This window comes from Lygodium microphyllum, chromosome 13, assembly GCF_053477565.2.
Source record: "Lygodium microphyllum isolate KBCC chromosome 13, Lygodium_microphyllum_v1.1.10, whole genome shotgun sequence".
Lineage (NCBI taxonomy): Eukaryota > Viridiplantae > Streptophyta > Polypodiopsida > Schizaeales > Lygodiaceae > Lygodium > Lygodium microphyllum.
Window position 1 is genome coordinate 111,484,231 of NC_141147.1, and position 19,209 is coordinate 111,503,439.

The 19,209-nt window shown below is 37.7% G+C and overlaps 1 pseudogene; it reads right to left on the minus strand.

Moving 5' to 3' along the window:
* Positions 1 to 1,996: 1,996 nt before the first annotated feature.
* On the minus strand, positions 1,997 to 16,234 carry LOC148027056 (uncharacterized; annotated as a pseudogene).
* Positions 16,235 to 19,209: the final 2,975 nt, after the last annotated feature.

The following is a 19,209-nucleotide window of genomic DNA, read 5'->3' on the forward strand; positions in this document are numbered from 1 at the left end:
CTTGCATAATAAATGGGTTGATCTAATTTAGAGGGGCCCTTTTGACATAGGACAACACCTAGCCCTTCAATTGATGCATCTGTGTGCACATGGAACTCTTTCGTTCAATCAGGAGGCTACAAGAAGGTGCTTGGATAAGGCATTGTTTTAGGGTATTAAAGGCTTCTTCACAGTCATCAATCCAAAGGAAATCCGCATCTTTCCTTGGGAGCTTGTGCAGAGGGGCTGCCTTGGTTGCAAAATGTGCAATAAATCTTCTGTAGTAGCCCACATGGCCAAGAAATCCTCTCAATTGTTTGAGGTTTGTTGGTATTGTTAAGGCGGCAATCTTCTCAATCTTCGCTGGGTCTATTGCAATCCCTTGTGCCGAGACAATATGGCCCAGAAGAATTGATGAGACGCCAAAGACACATTTGTCAGGATTGAGAGAAATCCTATACTCTCGGCATCTGTCAAAACATTGCTTTAGGTGTCCCCAGTGCTCACGGATCAAACTATAGACACAAAATTCATCAAGTTACACCTCAATGAAATCATGCAAATGATTCTGGAAGGCAGCCATCATTACTTGTTGGAAGGTAGCAGGAGCATTACAGAGCCCGAATGGCATCACTCTATAGACATAGGTCCCCCATTTTGTGGTGAAGGTTGTTTTAGATTGGTCCTCTTCTGCAATTTGGACTTGGTTCTATCTGTTGAATCCATCCAAGAGGGAATAAAGCTCATGGCCTGCCAATGTGTCCAACAGTTGGTTTGTAAAAGGGATAGGGAAATGATCCTTCTTTGTCTTCGAATTGAGCTTTCAAAAGTCGACACATGTTCGAAGTTTCCCGTTCTTCTTGGGTACTACCACAATGGGCGAAACCCATTCACTGTTTGCCACGGGATAAATGAACTCTGCTTCAAGAAGTTTCAATAATTCAGCCTTCACCAGAGCAGAATAATTAGGATTCATACGTCTTTGTCTTTGCCTTACAGGTTTGGCATCAAGCTCTAGGTTAATTGATGTTGACATACTGTGGGATCAATCCACTTTAGGTCTTTATATGACCAAGCAAACACATCTAAGTTCTCTTTTAGTAAGTCTCGCAGGACCACTAGTTCTTCTTTTGGAAGATTGAGACCCACTTTCAGGTGACGTTCAGTATCATTAGTATCCAAGAACATTACTTGTCTTTCACCTTCCACTTCACAGATAAATGTCCCACGGATTGCTTCTGGATAGAGGTCTAACTCTTTCAAGAGAGTAGTATCCTCGTCTGATGTTCCGCTAGAACCAGTGTCCTCCTTCTGAATAGATGACTCATTTGTCTATTGAGGTTGCTGAAAGAGTATTAGAGCTTTTTTTGCTTCTGTGTGAATAGTAATTTCTTTTGGACTTAGGTATTCATCTTCAGAGGATGAGTCCAGGAATGTCACATAGCATGAACCTTCTATGAGCCGTGGCTCTGAGGGCTTGGGCTTCTGTTGGCAGGGGGCATCATCATCATCTTTTCTCTGGATTGAATGGTCAGGGCGACAGGAGCCACTGGTGAACTTAATGTTTATACTTTTAATCCATTGCTTATACAGATTTTTCATACTTTGTGGTCCATTAATCAACCCAAATGGAACCATGGTCATTCCATCTAGCACCCTGAGATCTTCGGCCTCTGAGGTCTCTGGTAGGGACATCAACAAGATCATCTATTATCAGAGAAAATTCTTCATCTACACTTTCATAACCTTCTTTGTTTCCTTCCTCATCATTTTCATCCTCTTCCTCTAAAGGCTCTGTCTCTGCTTTTGTAGAGGCTCTGTAGGAGAAGAACAGATCTTCTACCTCTGCATCTGCTTCTACTTCTGTCACAGCTGTTGACTCTGCTTTTGGCTCTGGCTCTGGCTCTAGCTCTAGCTCTGTGTCTGTTACTGTCTCTGTGACTGTCTCTGTATCCGCTCTGTCTCTATTCTATCTCTCTATCTCTGTATCTGTTACTGCTATGTATCTATTCTGCCTCTACTCTGTATCTGTATCTGTTACTACTCTGTATCTGTTCTGCCTTTGCTCTATCTCTGCAAACTGTCATGTAACAGGGAGAACAATACATCCATGCTTCTATTTCACTATCAGAGGTGATTTCAGAAGTTAATTCTAGTTGAGGTAGGAGGTATTCTCCCATGGACAAGGACTTTACTTCCCTTGGCAGTTGTCTTACAGTGCCCACTATTAGGGATTGTGCCTCTATTTTCTTAGGAAAGATCTACTTAACAGCCTCTTTGTCTCTTGTTGTACCATCTGTTACCTCGTTGGAGGAGTCAAATATGACTTCAATGGATGTGGATCCATTGCCTTTTTGCGATCCATACAAATTTAACACCACCTTGTTGGGTCCTCTGCCTAGGGTCAGGGTTCCTTTGAACCAGTCCATCCTAGCTCTTGCTTCAAAAAGCCAAGGTCTTCCCAACAGCAGAGTGTGTCCCATAAGAATTTGGTTTGACCACCAGATATATCAACCAATAGTCTCTTCCTACAAGGGTTGTTTTTATGTATGGGAGGATGCCCAAAGGTTTGATTCTGCTTTGGTTTGCCAATCTGATAAGCCACTCTGTAGGTTGAATTCCTTGCAATCCCAAGTCCTTCATTGTCACATCCATCATTATGTTTACTGATGATTCTCCATTAATCAATGCATCTGAAATGAAGCATCCTTCTATCCATACACTAATCTCTAGGGTTCCAGGATCTAGGAAGGCATTAGCCACATCTACTTCCTTTACAGGCTCCGGGGCCTTATTGGTCTTGGTCACTGTTGAAGGAGTGATCCTTAGTCCACGTCTTCTTGTCAAGATGCTTTTGAATTTCTTTCGGCAACTAGGAGACAGCACTAGCAACTGTCGGAATGTTAGGTTTTGTCTAAAAGTGTCTAGGTCTTTGACTAAGTCATAATCTTTGATAGGATCCACAGGCTTCTCCAACCGGCTAGGGAATGGGGCCACACCCATTTTCATCTTTCCTTTTTCTTCTAGTAATTGCAACATTGGCACTTCTTCTATTTCTAGAAGTGCTTCTGTATCATCTATCTCTTGGGCCTCTGGTCCTGTTTCTAGGACTGTCTCTATAACTCTCTGTGGCACTGCAGTGCTCTGTACTGCTCTGTCACTCTGTTGGCAGGTTGAACTTCACAATCTTGGCAGGAGAATTATTTTCATTCTGAACAACTGGTCCCTTCTTCTTTGTGTGCGTAACAGCGGCAACTTCCAACTCTACCAAATTGGAGGTAGGCTCTTGTACCTTCTATTGGCTATCAGTGGAATTGGGTTTTACAGGGGATGGATTTGGACAGTCCTTTGCAATGTGTCCTTCACCTTTTCATCGGCTGCATAAGGGCTTGTAATCCACAGATCGTCTAGGGTTTGGTTTGGAGAGATATGTCCCTTTTGTCCACACCTATAACATTCCACCTCTAATCTCTGACCACCGCCAAACTATCGGCGTTTGTAACTTTGAGAGGGAAACCTCCTTGGACCAAAATTAGGACCAAATTCTCTAGGCTTTGGTCCAATATCCTGTGTTGTCATTTTGGACTCCAGTAAGTTAAATCTTGCATTTTCATCCTTCTGTCTTCATTCATGCATCTCTTTCAGAGAGCAAATATCATCTGTATGGTTCTTTTGCAAACAGTAGGAACAAAAGGCTCCAGGAATGGTTGGTTTTCGGGTACATTCAGTGGCTAAATGTCCCGCTTGATGACACTTTCTGCACCATGTATTAGAGCGCATCACATCTCTTCCAGCACCCTGAGGAGTGGATAGATTGGCGGTATTCACCTTTAGCGTCTGTAGCTGCTCTGCAATCACATCCAAAAGCTATTCCTTGATACTTGCAACTGAGTTGGATAAGTAGTCCTTTAGATTTTCACCTCCTGAAGTGCTTGTAGTGGGATTTTGGGAAGCTTCTGTAATTACTGCATACACTAGTTGGGTCGATCTAGAAGGTCCTCTGTTCTGGCTTTGATTCAGAGCTCTTGCTGAGAGTTGGGATTGTTGATTCCAGTTGGTAGGGTTCCACTGTTGTTGAGTCGCCATTGGAGGAAGTGTTTGAGGCCACTGTTGTTGTGGTTGAACCATCATTTGAGGCACTGTCGTTTGCAGCGACCACAATGGGTTAGGTGCATTATACTGCGGCACTATTTGCATCTGGGGATAGGGGTAGGGAGTGTCCCTGGGACTGCATTTGGTGGGTATACCATTCCTGGCATAGGAGGAGGTAAGACTCCTCTACCTGGAGTCATTGACAGCCTTGCTTCAATTTCGTCATATAATCTTGCACCTTCCACTGCTGCTTGCAGATTGACTGGTCTTCTCAATTCCATGAACTTGTGAACTTTTGATTGTAGGCCTCTGAGAAATACTCCTTTCTGGATACCTTCGTCCAAATGATGGTTAGTCCATATCTTTAGGATGGATTCCATTCGCGAGACATAAGCTTCTACTCTTTCTCCAGAGGATTGACTTAGGTTCATGAACTTCTCTCGCATCCACTCTTCAAAACCTTCACACTTGAATTTAGTGAGGAAGGCCGTCCCATGTGCCAAAATTTCATGCTGCTTGTCTCTCATACCACTGAAACGCCGCACCCTTGAAAGTGGCGGGAAATATTGATAACCAATGCTCAGGGGTTCTGGCATTGTTAGCCACACATGCTACCATAAATTCAGCTACATGAAGATCAAGGTCTTCATTGTAGTCTCCCTTAAAAATTGGCAATAAGAGTACATTTGTTGGCCTGTCATCAATATTTCCAGGACGAATTTGAATAGGAAGGGGACTTTGAGTTGCCATGGGGACTTCTGTAAAGAGTTCTTTTAGGGCGTCAAAGGAGGCTTCTATTGCGAGCTCGTTCTCAGCTTTGATTTTTGCGTTCTCCCTTCTCACATACCTCTGGACTTGTTCTAACGCTTGCCTCTTGATTGCGTCATTCATCAGGGGATTGGCTCCAACCAGTTGGTCTGTACTCAACAGGATAGAGTCAGAGAGGGCTTCAGTCTTTGGGGGATTCTCTGGCCAACATCTCTTCTACTTCCTTCTTCTCAACATCACTAAATTCGGCTTTCAAACCACTACAGAGGGGGAGATATTCCATTCTGAAAGTATCAAAACTCATTCTTCTTAGGATCGTTGTTGTGCCATTATAATAATGCCAGCTTCTGAGGGTTTCAATAGTGTATGTTGTGAAAAACACTCTGTCCACCAACTTCTAGTGGGTTGCTAATTGGACAAATAGAAGATTGTCAGTGCACCAAGCATCCCATGTATCTTGCTGTTGAGCATCCACGAACAAATTCCAACTCTTTTTCTTCTTGTTTTCGTGAACCTCCACACACCATGACTCCTGAAGCTTCTTCACAATCTCCCACTTGATGATATCACGAAACTTCTCAATGAATGCCAAATCATCCATGGATGGTCATTCTCTCTGTTTCTGCTCTTCAGTTTGTTCCCAAATAGTTTGCCACCAAGATGCAAGTTTCTGCTACTTCAACAAGAAGAGGAAACAGTCCACCACATGGAGCATGCATCATGATGGTGGTATGTTTCCACCATTGTGGGATGAATTTCTTGTGGAAGTGGATTTGATAATGAGAATTTCCAACTCTTCATTGGAAGAAGGAACTTTGCAAACTTCCATTGAATTCTCCTCTTCTTGGCAATGCCATTTCCTTCATTTTCAGCCTCTTCTGATGCTTGTTGATGGCAAGTTTCCCCAGCTACACACCAAAAACATGGAGCCCCAAGAGGAACACCAAGGAAAAGGGGATTCTACTGCAAGAAAATCTATCTTGTAACATCAACATTTATTTCATTCTTTTGATAACCAAAACAAAGAAAACAACAATTCTTTACGCAACATTATAGTAGATATCTCCCACGGATTTGATAGAATCAACCATAATATTCAACATCTTTATAGAATCCACCGATATAACAAAGAACATAGAAGAATAAACCATCTTTGAATGCAAATCAATCACATAGTATTCATCTTCAATGTCTTCATAGTTCTCTCTCCCAATCTCTCATATACAGTTACACTGTTTTGATAGAATTGTCTATCTCTGACTCTCTCTCTCTCTCTCTCTCTCTCTCTCTCTCTCTCTCTCTCTCTCTCTCTCTCTCTCTCTCTCTCTCTCTCTCTCTCTCTCTCTCTCTCTCTCTCTCTCTCTCTCTCTCTCTCTCTCTCTCTCTCTCTCTCTCTCTCTCTCTCTCTCTCTCTCTCTCTCTCTCTCTCTCTCTCTCTCTCTCTCTCTCAATAGTACATCATCTCCTCACTACAATACTCTCATAATAACTCTCAATAATATTTCTTAGGTCATGGACGCACCTCCCAAGAGGTATGCCTGATATGAAGAGGCACCAAAGCCACTACTATGTCTTTTCACAACTCACTACTTTCATTGTCACTCAGTCTTGTCTTCAGTCTTCAACAACAGCTGCTTCTTCCATTTTTTTTTAGCTCTTTTGAACTTAGATTCATCCTTTCCAAAAGTTAGAAAATTTTTCCAAAGTCACACATACATTCTACAGAACACTTACAGAAGGTCTACAGAACAGTACAGTACAATACCAGAACATATATAGAACAATTACAGAGCAGAGACAGAGGCTCTACAGAAGGTCTACAGAGAGTCACAGAAGGTCATCAGAATCTCATAACTCATAGTAAAATCATTTCAAACTATAAAAAACTATTCAATAGCTTCCAAAAGATCTCAATCTTCATCAATCATCAATCTATACTTCATACAGAAGAAAATCAGAACAAAACATAAGCTATACAGAAGGTATATAGAACCAATCAGAACCTATCACAACATCACAGAGTTTCATATCTCTAGTGAGAATCATCATGATCTTCCAAAACATAATCAATATCATCCAAAACACTCTCAAACACTTCCATTAATACCTGTACATCACTCTAAATCCATAAAAAATCAATCATTCAGTCCTAAAAAACAACAAAGATCAGTCAAAATTTCAATCTTTTTTCACTCTCAACATTCTCACAAGGTTTTATCGTCATTCAACCTTTAGGTATGGTTAATTTAAAACTTGCTTCCTGCCATTTTAGAAAATCAGGATGGGGCTATGCCCTACGGGTAGAGAGATTGAGCGGTGCATCCCTCTCGTTTTCCATTCTCTTTGAACCAAGTGTAGTATGGGTCTGCTTCGGCTTGGGTATCTCTGCGTAAAGTAGGATGTCCAAGACCTAACGCTAGAATGCTGTTATGGAACCTTGACCACTAGGGACTCAAGTTTCAGGTCTATCCTAGTGGGTTCGACTGTGGATGTTCTATTACAAGGTAGACTCGGGAAACCCTAGGCGATAAATCCCGTGACATTCCATGGGAGTGTCGGGTGGCGTCGCTTAGACTCATCTCTAGATGGACCGCTAAAAACGTGCATGGATAGCCGATAGGCGGGCAGGTTATAGGAAAATTGATCAATTTTATGTTGATGGTGGTATGCAAGTTTGTGTAATCATTGAAGAAGCAATGCTGTAAATGCATCTTAAAATGACAGGGAAGTCATTGTTTAAGGTTAAAATGGCAAACAACTCAAAAGTGAAATGTTTGGGAGTCATTGAGAACTTGGAAATCAACATTGGAGGCCAAAGAGCATGGTTGGATTTCCATGTTATGCCTGTAAAACATGAGGCATATCCTCTCATTTTGGGACGATCGTGGTGCTTGATTGGTATGAATTCCAGACAGGACTAGTATAGAGGTCAATTGGAACTCTATCTAGAGAAGCCAACTCATAAGAGGGTGATCTTTGACACATGAAAATGGGATCCATCATTCAAAATGGACATCAAAGGGATGTTGGAGGTGATGAAAGTAGTGATTCAAAAAATTCTAGCCTTGATGAGGAAGATAGAGAATGGGAAGCTAGCCTACTCTCTAGGGATGTTGACCTTTTTGCGTTGTCAATCCAAGGTTCAAAAAGAGAGGAAAAAGTTGTAAATATTTCTACAGGAAGTATAGACCTCATGCAAGTTACATGTGATTAGCAACCTAAAATGAATGTTGGACTGCCCAAGCTTATGAATATGCTGGGAAATGACTTGAATAATGATGAAAGAGATAAATATTCATCCATTTTTCAAAAATATCCGAAACCGTTTGCTACAAAATATCACCAACTGAGGGGTACTAACAGCATTGTGCACCATATCAAATTGAAATAAGGGTATAAACCAGTGGCTCAAAAACTTAGGAGACTTGGTATAATTCTAAAAAATGTACTTAAAGCTAAAATTTAGAAGTTGCTTGATGCAGGATTTATCTATCCTGTTGATGATCTAGAGTGGGTGTCTTCTGTTGTAATCAGGCCAAAGAAGAATGGAAAGTGGAGAGTATGTGTTGATTTCAAGCCTCTTAATGCAACGACTAAGAGGGACTACTATCCTCTTTCGTTTCAAGATGAGATCTTGGATCAAGTGGCTGGTCATGAATTTTACAATATGTGCAATGGATACTCTGGATATTTCTAGATCAAAATAGTAGAAGAAGATCAAAAGAAAACAATGTTCATTACCCCATGGGAATGCTTCTGCTATAGAGTAATGTCTTTTGGTCTAATGAATGCATACACCAACTTTTCAAGATGGGTTAACTGGATATTTACACATTTCATTAGGAAATCTTTGTGAGTGTTTATGGACAATTTTTGTGTATAGCTCAAGGGCATTACACTCTCGAAAACTTAATGAAGTTTTCTACAAACTTGATGAGGATGGTGGTCAGCTGAACCCTGATAAATGTAAAATGGCAATAACTAAAGTGATACTCTTGGGTCATGAAGTGCCTGCTAATGGTATTTCACCTGAGTCTAGTAAAGTTGAGTCTTTACTTCTTATGGATTCTCCAAAAACTATAAAAGAAATTATGAGCTTTGTTCAAAAGTTGAGGTATCTATCAAGATCATTCCATACACTAGCTGAGTATGTATATCCTTTACAGAAAGCAAGTCAAAGGGATCCTTTAGTTTGGATGCAAGTTGAAGAGGATGCATTCTTGCAGATTAAAGAAAAGATAAGCACTTTGCCAATTCTTATGCCTCCAAACTGAGATGAACCTTTCTTCATTAGCATCAATGTTGGGAAAAATGCAATGGGAGCCATTTTAATGCAGAAGGAAAAGGGGATGTCTTAAATGAGGCCTGTGTTTTATATAAGCAAATCTATTGGAGCGACTGAAAAAGCTTGGATGGAAGAAGAATTGTTGGTATGGGGACTGGTATATGAAGTTAAATGATGAAAATCATACTTGATTCAAAAACCATTTGTAGTACTTACTAGTTCTTAGTTGCTTCCGCAAGTTTTGCGATCTGCTAAAAATGCTCCAAGAGTTACTAAGTGGCTGTTGGCTTTGCAAGAATTTGAATTTACATGTTTGAAGGAGGATATTGTAAGAGCTAGCTTAGTTGATATTTTAACTTATAAAGAACTTGTTGAAAGCGCAGCTGTTATAAGACAAAAATTAATTCCACATCTACAAATTCATGAGGAGATGAAGGATAAAGATGCTAACTTGTTTTTTTATGGCAGTTACAAAAGAGTGTTGAAAAAGGGAGGACTAAGTTTTGTCATTTATGAATGCTAAAAATCGAGAAGTCTTTTCTAGAAGTCAAGAAAGTAAAGAGATACAAAGTAGAAATGGAGCTAAATATGTGAGTTTACATGCTGGCCTAAAACAGTATATTCACTTGGGATACAGGAAGATAATGGCAAAAGGAGATGCTATGTTGGTGGTCAAACAGGTTCAAAATGTTTGGAAAGCCAATAAAGATATTTTGAAGGACTAATTGTTTAAGATAAAAGGCCTCATGAGGTAGCTGGAAAAATTTGAAATTTGGCATATTCGTAGGGAGAACATTTGTAGAGATCATGAATTGGCTGAAGATGCTCTTTCTGAGTATGTTGTTGTCGTGAAGGTGGATAATCCTAGATATGAGGGTAGAGAAAGCCTTCACCTGAGATTGAAGAGTTTCTAAAAATTGGGGAGTTAAAGTCATCGTGGCTGATAAGCACAAAAGGTATGCTATTGTCAGAAAGGCCAAGGCATATGTGCTCACAAATGATGAATTGTACATGAAGGGGATTGATAATGTACTGAGAAGGGTGTTGGATAGTCCTAAGATTCTTGCTTGCTTATCTTCCTATCATGAGGAAGCATGTGGTGGTCATTTTGGTTTTAAGCTTACCAGAAGGAAAATTCTACTAGCATGACTTACTTGGCCTAGTCTAAGCATTGAAGTTGCTCATTGGTGTAAAAGTTGTCATGCTTGCCAGTCATATGCAGAAAGGGTACTAATTCCAGAACCTGCTAAAGCCATTGTTGCCTACGGACCGTTTGAGAAGTGGGGTTTGGATTTTATTGGCTGGTACAAAAATAGAAAAGTCTTACATAATTAGTGTAGTTGATTATATGACCAAATGGCCTGGAACTAAGGCTACAAGAAATTGTAAGAAAGAGGAAGTAACTCAATTCCTCATGGAGGACATATGCTACAGATTTGGAGTACCACTAGAAAGAGTGATAGATCAAGGTCTTGGCTTAAAAAATAAGCTATTGAGAGAATTAACAAGGAAACTAGACTTGAAACACAAATTTGCTACTCCTTATTACCCTCAGTGTAATGGACTGGTGGAAGCATTCAATGGAACGTTACATAAGATTCTCTTTAAGCTAGTGGAAGATCATCCTAAAGATTGGGACAATTATCTACATCAAGCTTTGTGGGCATGTAGAACAATGCAGAAGAAAAGTACATGATTCACCCTTTTTCAGTTAGTATATGGTCAAGATGCTTTATTACCTATGAATGTCATGTTCCCTATGATGGAGTTTGTAAGAAAGCATCAGTTAGATAAAATAGAATTGGGGGACTTGCATACCCTACAATTGGATAGGCAATAAGCAATGGATTGTTATGAAAAATAGATTGTGAAGAGAAAGGAATGGTTCAATACATAACTGAAGAAGAAGAATCTTGCAAAGGGAATGTTGGTTATGAGATATGACAGTAGCTTAGACTCCACTTTTCAAACCAAGTTTCGAGTTAGATGGGGCAGAACCTTTCATCATCAAGCAGAATTTTGAAAACAGCACTTACTTGCTACAAGATTTAGATGGGACTATTCACAACAATAGAATCAATGGGTTCCATCTAAAGAAATATATCTGCACAATCCTGTAAATAAAGGGGATATAAGTAATGTGCATACTATAGGTAGAGAGTAGGTTACTTCCAGTTTATTGTTTGGGATAGATTCAGTTTTCTAAAATCTGGTGTTAATCAGATGGTTGTAAATGATGGATAGCATATTTAAAGTCTGCTTTGACACCTACTAAAGGTCTGTGTCAAGTTTGGTGTTGATCCGAGAAAGAATATGAAAGTTATGGTCTAGAGCTGTTTCAAGACATCAAATCAAAGTATTTTTCTCTAAATTGTTCTAGAGAGTTCTAGGTTGGAAAGAGAGCTGCAACTTTCCTTTTTGAAGCTAAGCAAGCCAAGACATGGTTAGAAAGTTATGAGCTATTCTATGTAGTGCTCTATGAGACAGATTTTCAGGAAAATGAGTTTGTATTTGTCAAATGTTTTTGAAGGTTTTAATAAAGGTTTATTCACACTTCGTGTTTCAAACCGGGGAGGTGGCTAATCATGTTGGGTGAAAATGAGTGAATGGAGACATGATGCTGCATGGAGTCAAGTGGGGTAACACATGCAAATATCATTTTTTGGTCTTTCTAACACCTACCTGTAGCAGGAGTCAAGTTGATAGGTGGAAATCCCAAGTGGTACCATGCATGTTCAACACGTGGTTGTTGTATTTCAGTTTTAAGACACGCTCCTCATGCAGGAAGAGATGTCCTCATACAGGAAACATGTTCTTGCTTCCAATTTTGAGTACCCAAGTGAAATTTTATGTGGCAGGGGGCAAATTTGCCTTCTAGCAACTAAGGAGAAGCAAGGGGAAGCTTGGTAAAATAGGGGAAAAAGAAAAAACGTGAGGAGGTTTTTTGAAGAAAAAAGAAAAGAGGGAGAGAAGAATCTTGCAGCCTAAAGAGAAGGGAGAAATCTGATGCTCAAAAGAAGAAGAACAAGTTTTTAGAAGAAACAGGTCATGAAGTAGAAGTTATCAGAGCCGTGGAGCATGATGGTAGGGCTGTTGAAGTCAATGGGTTGATGCAAGTTCTCGGTTTTCAAATGATGGTAATAAGAGTCTTCCTTTTGCCTTGTTTTCTTCTATTGATGCATGGGGCACGTAGTATGTAGATTTGTTCCAGTGTATGGATATGAGTGAGAGATAGCAGATGCATGTTCTTCATTGTGTTGAGAGTGATATATGTTAGTTGTTTGCACGAGGCTTCCTTTCAACAAAGAAGAATGGAACTAAAGGATCTCTACATCTAAAACTAGCTATGTGGGAGAGAATATGTATTATGGGCAGATGTTGAATGCACAGACTCGAGTTAGTGGAAATTTGCAAGGATTTACAGCTAGGAAAATAATGAATCAGAGTTCATAAAGTTTGAAGTTCATGTAATTCTTCATCAATGCAAGATATGCTCTATGAGGAAACAAGTGAATTCAGCAGCATCTACGTCACCAACTTGGTTTCCCATGAAAGTTATCATGATTATCCATTGTTATATCAGTGTAAACTCTATTTTGTTGCAATAATGAAATGTCTACAAGAGTGAAATGCTTGTAGCAGCTGAGTTGGCATGAAAATTCACTGTATAAAGCTTTGATTACTTCAGTTTTTGGTTTGTATTTATGTCTACTCTGAGAAAACAAGAACATAAAGGGTCTACAAAAACTGATTTTGCATTGCTTGAGGCAACCACACTTTGTGAGGAGTTACTGCGTAAGGTTGCCATCCCTAAAAAATAGGAGTTGTGTGAATCTGAAAGCTTGTGTTGTCTAAGTCTTAACCATGGTTTTTTCCGCAATAGACTCTCTCTAAAAATGGTAAATTTTAAGCTTGAAAGTTTAAACTACTTAAGTGTTGAGTTGAAGCCTTAGTGAGGAGTGAGTGATCAAGATCATGGGTTCAGTGCTGCTATCTCGTGGGTTTTGTTGAGGGGAGATCCTCGGTCTTTATCCTATGGTGTTGTCTTGGGGGTTGTTAGAGGCCCCGACTACCCAATTCACCTACCAACGTGAAACAAATCTATACTAAATGATTAATTATGGAAGAAAAATTTGAATATTCAAACTAAATGTGCAAAGATCTTATTAGAAAATTAAGGATGTTTTTGTTATGTGTGTTGAAAGCAAGAAGATGATTTCTCCAAACGGGAGTCGTCCTATGGCTAGGTAGGCTCAATTAGTGGACTGGTTTTTGAAAAATAGGATTAAGATTAGAACTCAAGTGTAACCTACCTAGGGTTTATGTAATTATAAAACTTAGCTTAGTGCGATTTTAGGAGGCTAGTACGAGTTTATACCTCATGGTTGGATAGAGGGTTTGATGTTTGACTCTTCTTCATCTCTTACTCTCATTGAACAAGTTGAGTTAAAAGAAACCAAATTCAATCCTCGTAGGTCAAGCTCGATGTTATAAAAGCTATTGGCCAACTACCCAATGTTACACCCTAGTTTCAAGGTAGATATGTCTCACATGGTATGAGAGCTTAAAGGAAAAAGGAAGCTAGGGACATAGGCTTTGTTTGAATTTTCTTTTGTTAATTAGTAAGAAAAACTATATTTCATGAAAATTGATTCAAAAACTTGACTCTTTATAAGTCATCTTTGACCAACTCATGGCTAATGAGTTGTATCAATCTATGTATACCTCAATTTACAAATCAAGTAACTATCAATCTAAATCTAACTACATAATAAATATTAAGGTAATTATGGACCCAAACATTTACAAGAAAAATGGTATATTCATAAAGAATGGATTACGATATCAACTTCAATAAGATTTACTTTGTTGACCCAAAAACATTGGATCACTTGAGAGAACTATGACTTGTATAAGTCTTTTGATTCATGGAGACCAAAGCTCCCCATGCTAGCATTATAGTATATGGGCAACTACTCAATAGAAACTAGTATGATTATTCACAATTGTTAAAGGTTGCTAAGCTCAACCAAATTGCATTTCATCCACATAAGGTTTGTATCCATTGTATTGAATGTATCTCTGGTATGGATTATCTTGTGACTATCTTGAAAGTAACATTTACCTTCTAAGATACTAATTATAAAGGCTAAGGATCCTTGTTTTCAATCTCAACATTACTTCAAGTCCCCCAACTAAGCTATGTAAAGCCTTTGAAAAATGAAATAAAAAGAGTCATTAATATGTATTCCTATTGACTTGATTTGGGTCTTTACTGAAAGTTAAAATTGCTTGAAAATTGTGAATATGTATTTCTTGCATGGAATTGATCCCCTATTATGTGAAAGAATGACTTTTTGACTTGTCTAGCCAATATAGAATCCTTCATGCATATGTTGAGCCATGTAATGGGATAATGAGCCTTAGTCAATTTCATGGATAAAATCATAGCATTCCATCTCATTTGAGAAAATGACTCGTTTGAGAGTACTTTGTAATCTAATTAAATAATGAAAGAAAATGTCTCTTGCAATAAAAATTTGAATTACTTTTTGAAAATGACTATCTAGAATCATGCAATTCCTAATATTGACTCAAATTCCACACCAGAATGTCCAAATACTTGCAAATGAACTCGAACTTCAAGAGAAGAAATTCCTTCTAAAGTAGATTAAACATCCCAAATTTGGGACAAAGGATAAAAATGTGGAGACAAATGCAAACATACAAATAGAATCTATGGAGGATTATGATGTGGTTGTCGAGACTAGCATTACTAATCAAGTAATAACAGCAAATGACTCCTGATTCATTAGATAGATGAGTCATGGGTTCCTTAGATACAAGCATGACTTTCTCAATATTTGATATGACCTTTGCACCTACTTCTTGATGATCCTCATTTGGCAATTCAAGGATACCTTGAAGTTGCATCTTAATAAATGCCACTTGAAGGTCATCCTTCTCCATAGTAATACAATGTCTTCCTTTTGAATAGCACATGCAATTGCTATTTGTGTTGACGATATAAAATTCAAATATATTATTTATTTACCATGGGCTATGTATATCTTTGTTATGTTATTTAAAGTCAATCTATCTATTGATCAACCTTTGTCGATTTTGATATGAGTGCACCATAGACTTGCTACCATCCACATGCTTTAGTTTTCTTGTGATAGTTGGATACTTGAAGACATTCTTTGTATTTGTTTCAATTGTATGCGTTTTGACTCTTTTCTTCTCTACTTCATTGCAGTATCCTACGGTGAGCATCTCAAAGCAACTCTTGAATTGGAATTGAGCTGTGTGGTCAATATTGATATTCTACCTACATAAAAAGATACTTAGCTTTAGCGTGTAAAAAAATCAGCATATATCAGAATAAAAATTATTTTGGGTAGAGAGCAAAGAAATTATACCAAATGAATGATTTTGCTCCATGTAATTCATTTTTTAAAATAAGTGCCATGCTATCAGCTTGGTGTGTACTATGGAAGACAATAAATTTAAACCATGGAAAATATATTATTTTCTTGGAGTTCTTTATTGTTTGAAAGACTTCTTTGAATGTAAAAGCCTTATCATCATTAGTAGATCTTAGCATGTTGAATCCATATGGTATATTTGCAATCGCAAGGGTGAAGTAGTGTGGATTTACTAATTCATCTAAGTAATTTATATTACCATAAATGACTTTGTAACGTATCTCTTGTAGTGGACGTTGTGGATGATAAAAAGAATGCATATGCACAACATCAGATTGCACTATATATTACTTCTTTAATAATCTACATGATCTCTCTTGCTTTGATCTCTCCAAATGGATCAAGAATTGTGGAGGGCAATCATCACCCTGCAATGTGGCTTGCCCTTTTCCAATCCTTTTACCTTTGGCTAGTTTCTCTAATAGAAAAAGAAACCTATTACTATGTATACACTGTATATAAGTATATTTCAAGATAAGAAGCATCAATACTTAGCCAATTCTCGAATACTAGAAAGAAATCTTTTAGCACATTCATAGAACTACACTCTAGATATTCATGAGTAACATCATCCCATGAAAGAACAATTGAGGTGCTTTATCATCATCTCTTGTATTTTCATATAAATTTTATGTCTGCAAGCAAAAGTACCCTCTTATTTGAAATAGTAGACAATAAAATAAGATAAACATATTGAAAAGAAAGCTTATGAGTTCAATTCATTGACCATCTCATCTAAGGAGAGTTCCTTTGCTATTACCCTAGATAAGGTGGATATAAACATCCTCTCATCCTTCACAAGAGAGCACCATGGTAGCAATTCCATATCATCAACAAGTTCTTCAATGGCACATCTATCTTTTTAGAATTTCCCTTCCAATTTAGATTTACATCATCTCGAGCCTTCTTTAACATCTGCTTTTTTAATTGCCTATCTTTCTACTTGTGGAAGATTTGATCCTATAAATCCCAAATTTGTCCCATTTTAAATGCAAGTTGGAATATTGGATTATACTTATGAAAACCCTTTGCCTTTGATCTCTCATCAATTACCACACTAGCCTCTAATAAGCATAGTCTTTTAAGATTTATGTCTATCTTTCCATACTTTTTCATACACTCCTCATATTATGTATGAAAGAAATCTTGTTTTCTCGATGAAGGACATTTTCCTCTTGAAATCATTGTCATTGTTGTGATCCTAGTCCAAAAGCTTCACTTCTTTAAAACTCAATTGTACATACACTTACACTTCACATATTCCAAGTGATGCATATGAGGGTACTCTTCCAGAAGTTGCCTTCTTACTTCAGTTGAGTGTGAGCCACCTATGATATAATAGTCATATATCTTTGCTTTGGATTTGTCAAATTTTTCTTTTTTTGGGCACCAGTAACGATTCACCATAATCACCAAAGAAAAAATTGTAGTATAAGGATTTATTTTCATTTTTCTCTTCAAGTTACTAGCATTTTCTTTGATGGGTCTCACATCTCTAACAATCTAAGCCTTGTACTCTCATTTATGAGGCCACAATGTATTTGCATAACTGGAAAGGAGATGAAATTATCTCTAATAAGCTTATGTTCTTTTATATATCTCCTAAGCATATTTTGTTATGAAGGTAAGATACCTTATTTGAGCATATGAGATCCTCACCTCGAATAATTGATTCATCCTTGAGCTCCTCAGAATTAGCACTGGTACTTGGCTCATGTTCCACTCTTTCTCAAATTTCTTTTGTGGTCTTTTCTTTGATGGAGATATTGGCCTTGGTGGACTCCTCTTCTTTTGTGTAGGGTTACCACCTTCTCTCCCACTAGTCATTTTTTCTGTAGGATGAGAGGTCTCTTTGGCTTGAATAGAATTTTGAGATGCAAGTACAACATGTGATGGTACATTGGCTTGGATAAAAGAAGACAATGCCACAATAAGATTTTCTTCTTATTGAATTGGATCTCTCAAAGTCCTGCAACACTACAGTAAGTTTAAAATAATTTTCTTTCATCCATGCCAAAATCTGTCAAGTAAATCATGGAGTTATTTGGGTCTACATAATTACATAACATAATATTCCCCTATTGCTTTGGCTTATTAGTTGATAGCATCTTTGACCCAAGAATTCTTACAAGGCAGAAAATGAGATTTCCTTCAGAAGGATACGATAAACACTAATTATGATTAGGGTACTCTTGTGTGACATCCTTTGTTGAAGACCCTTCAACTCTGTAAGAAGAAGTACCCCATCTTGTCGTTGCTTCTCAATAAATTGGACAATTTGCTTTTTCCGAGGCCACATTGGCTCCTCCTTCTTACTAGAACTATAATCTAATGTTAAAGAGTTAGATCCAAACTCTACAATTTTATATATTTGAGGCCCCTATATATGTTTTCATTTTATATATAAGGACTTTGATGGTGGTGAAGGAGGTTGTTGTTGAGCACCTAAGGGTCTGGTCCTTCATTATTCTTCTACCTTGATACTTGTGTGGTCTTAGTTTTTTCAGCAAAAGAACTACCTAGAAATAGTGCTCTCTTGCTAGGGTTTTGATACTTTAGTGGCTTACCCAATTCGCCACCCGGATCTCTCCTGCCACCTTTCTCAACTTGAACTTTGTTGCTCTTCTTTGTCATCGTAGTGGGGGGAGAAGAATCAAATGGGCTAGAGGTATCCTCTTCAAGAGTACACTCCCATGTCTTCTTGGACTTCTTGCTACTCTCTTCTTGAGTCCAATCCATGGCCAAAATGATAGAAAGAGAAAGAAGGTTACAAAACATCAAATTAATGAAACATTATGATTAAAGTTTGAGCTAATTGATAAAAATCAACAACAAGATTAAAGAATTATGAGATAAGATACATTGAACATGCTGCATTCAATAGAAACTTCAAGAAACATCTAACAAACTTGATGCATTGCATCGAGTGTCTGACCAACACAAAGTAAAATACAAACTCATAAGATAAATTTTAGATGGAAATAGGAGTGTAGAAGTTGGCTATTTTATTCAATGCATTAACTATTAGTGGGAAATTTCATAGTATCTAATGTTAATTTATTCATGCTAAAAATTCCAAGCTAAGTACTTTTAGATGTATTATATCCAGTTGCATTCTTTTTTTCTATAATTTTAGTCTTCATTTGATATAATGTATCGAGTTATTACAAATGTTGTATTGACTTCATAGAGTAAATCAAGGTGTATGATAAGTTTTGACACTTTCATCATCCACTTGGAGCATTGCATCAAGTTGGTATATATTTGAGTAAACTTTCTCATCAACATAATGTGAGACTTCAAGTTTCTAGTTAGTTTTCTTTTCTTAAGATGTAGCTTGTAACTTTGCAAATTTTAGTGTTGTGTTTTTTGTATAATTCCTTTTTTAACTTGATGTAGTGCATTGAGTGGATAGAATTATTCGTAAATACAACAACATTGATATGTTGTGCCACAAACTTGTACTAAAAAGGCTAACAAATTGATGCATTACATCAGTTGAACAAGAAATTTAGTGAAAAGGAAATGACAAAATTATCCCAAACAATATAAACTTGGTGCAGTGCTTTAAATATAAGTAAGAAAATGTAAAAAAAC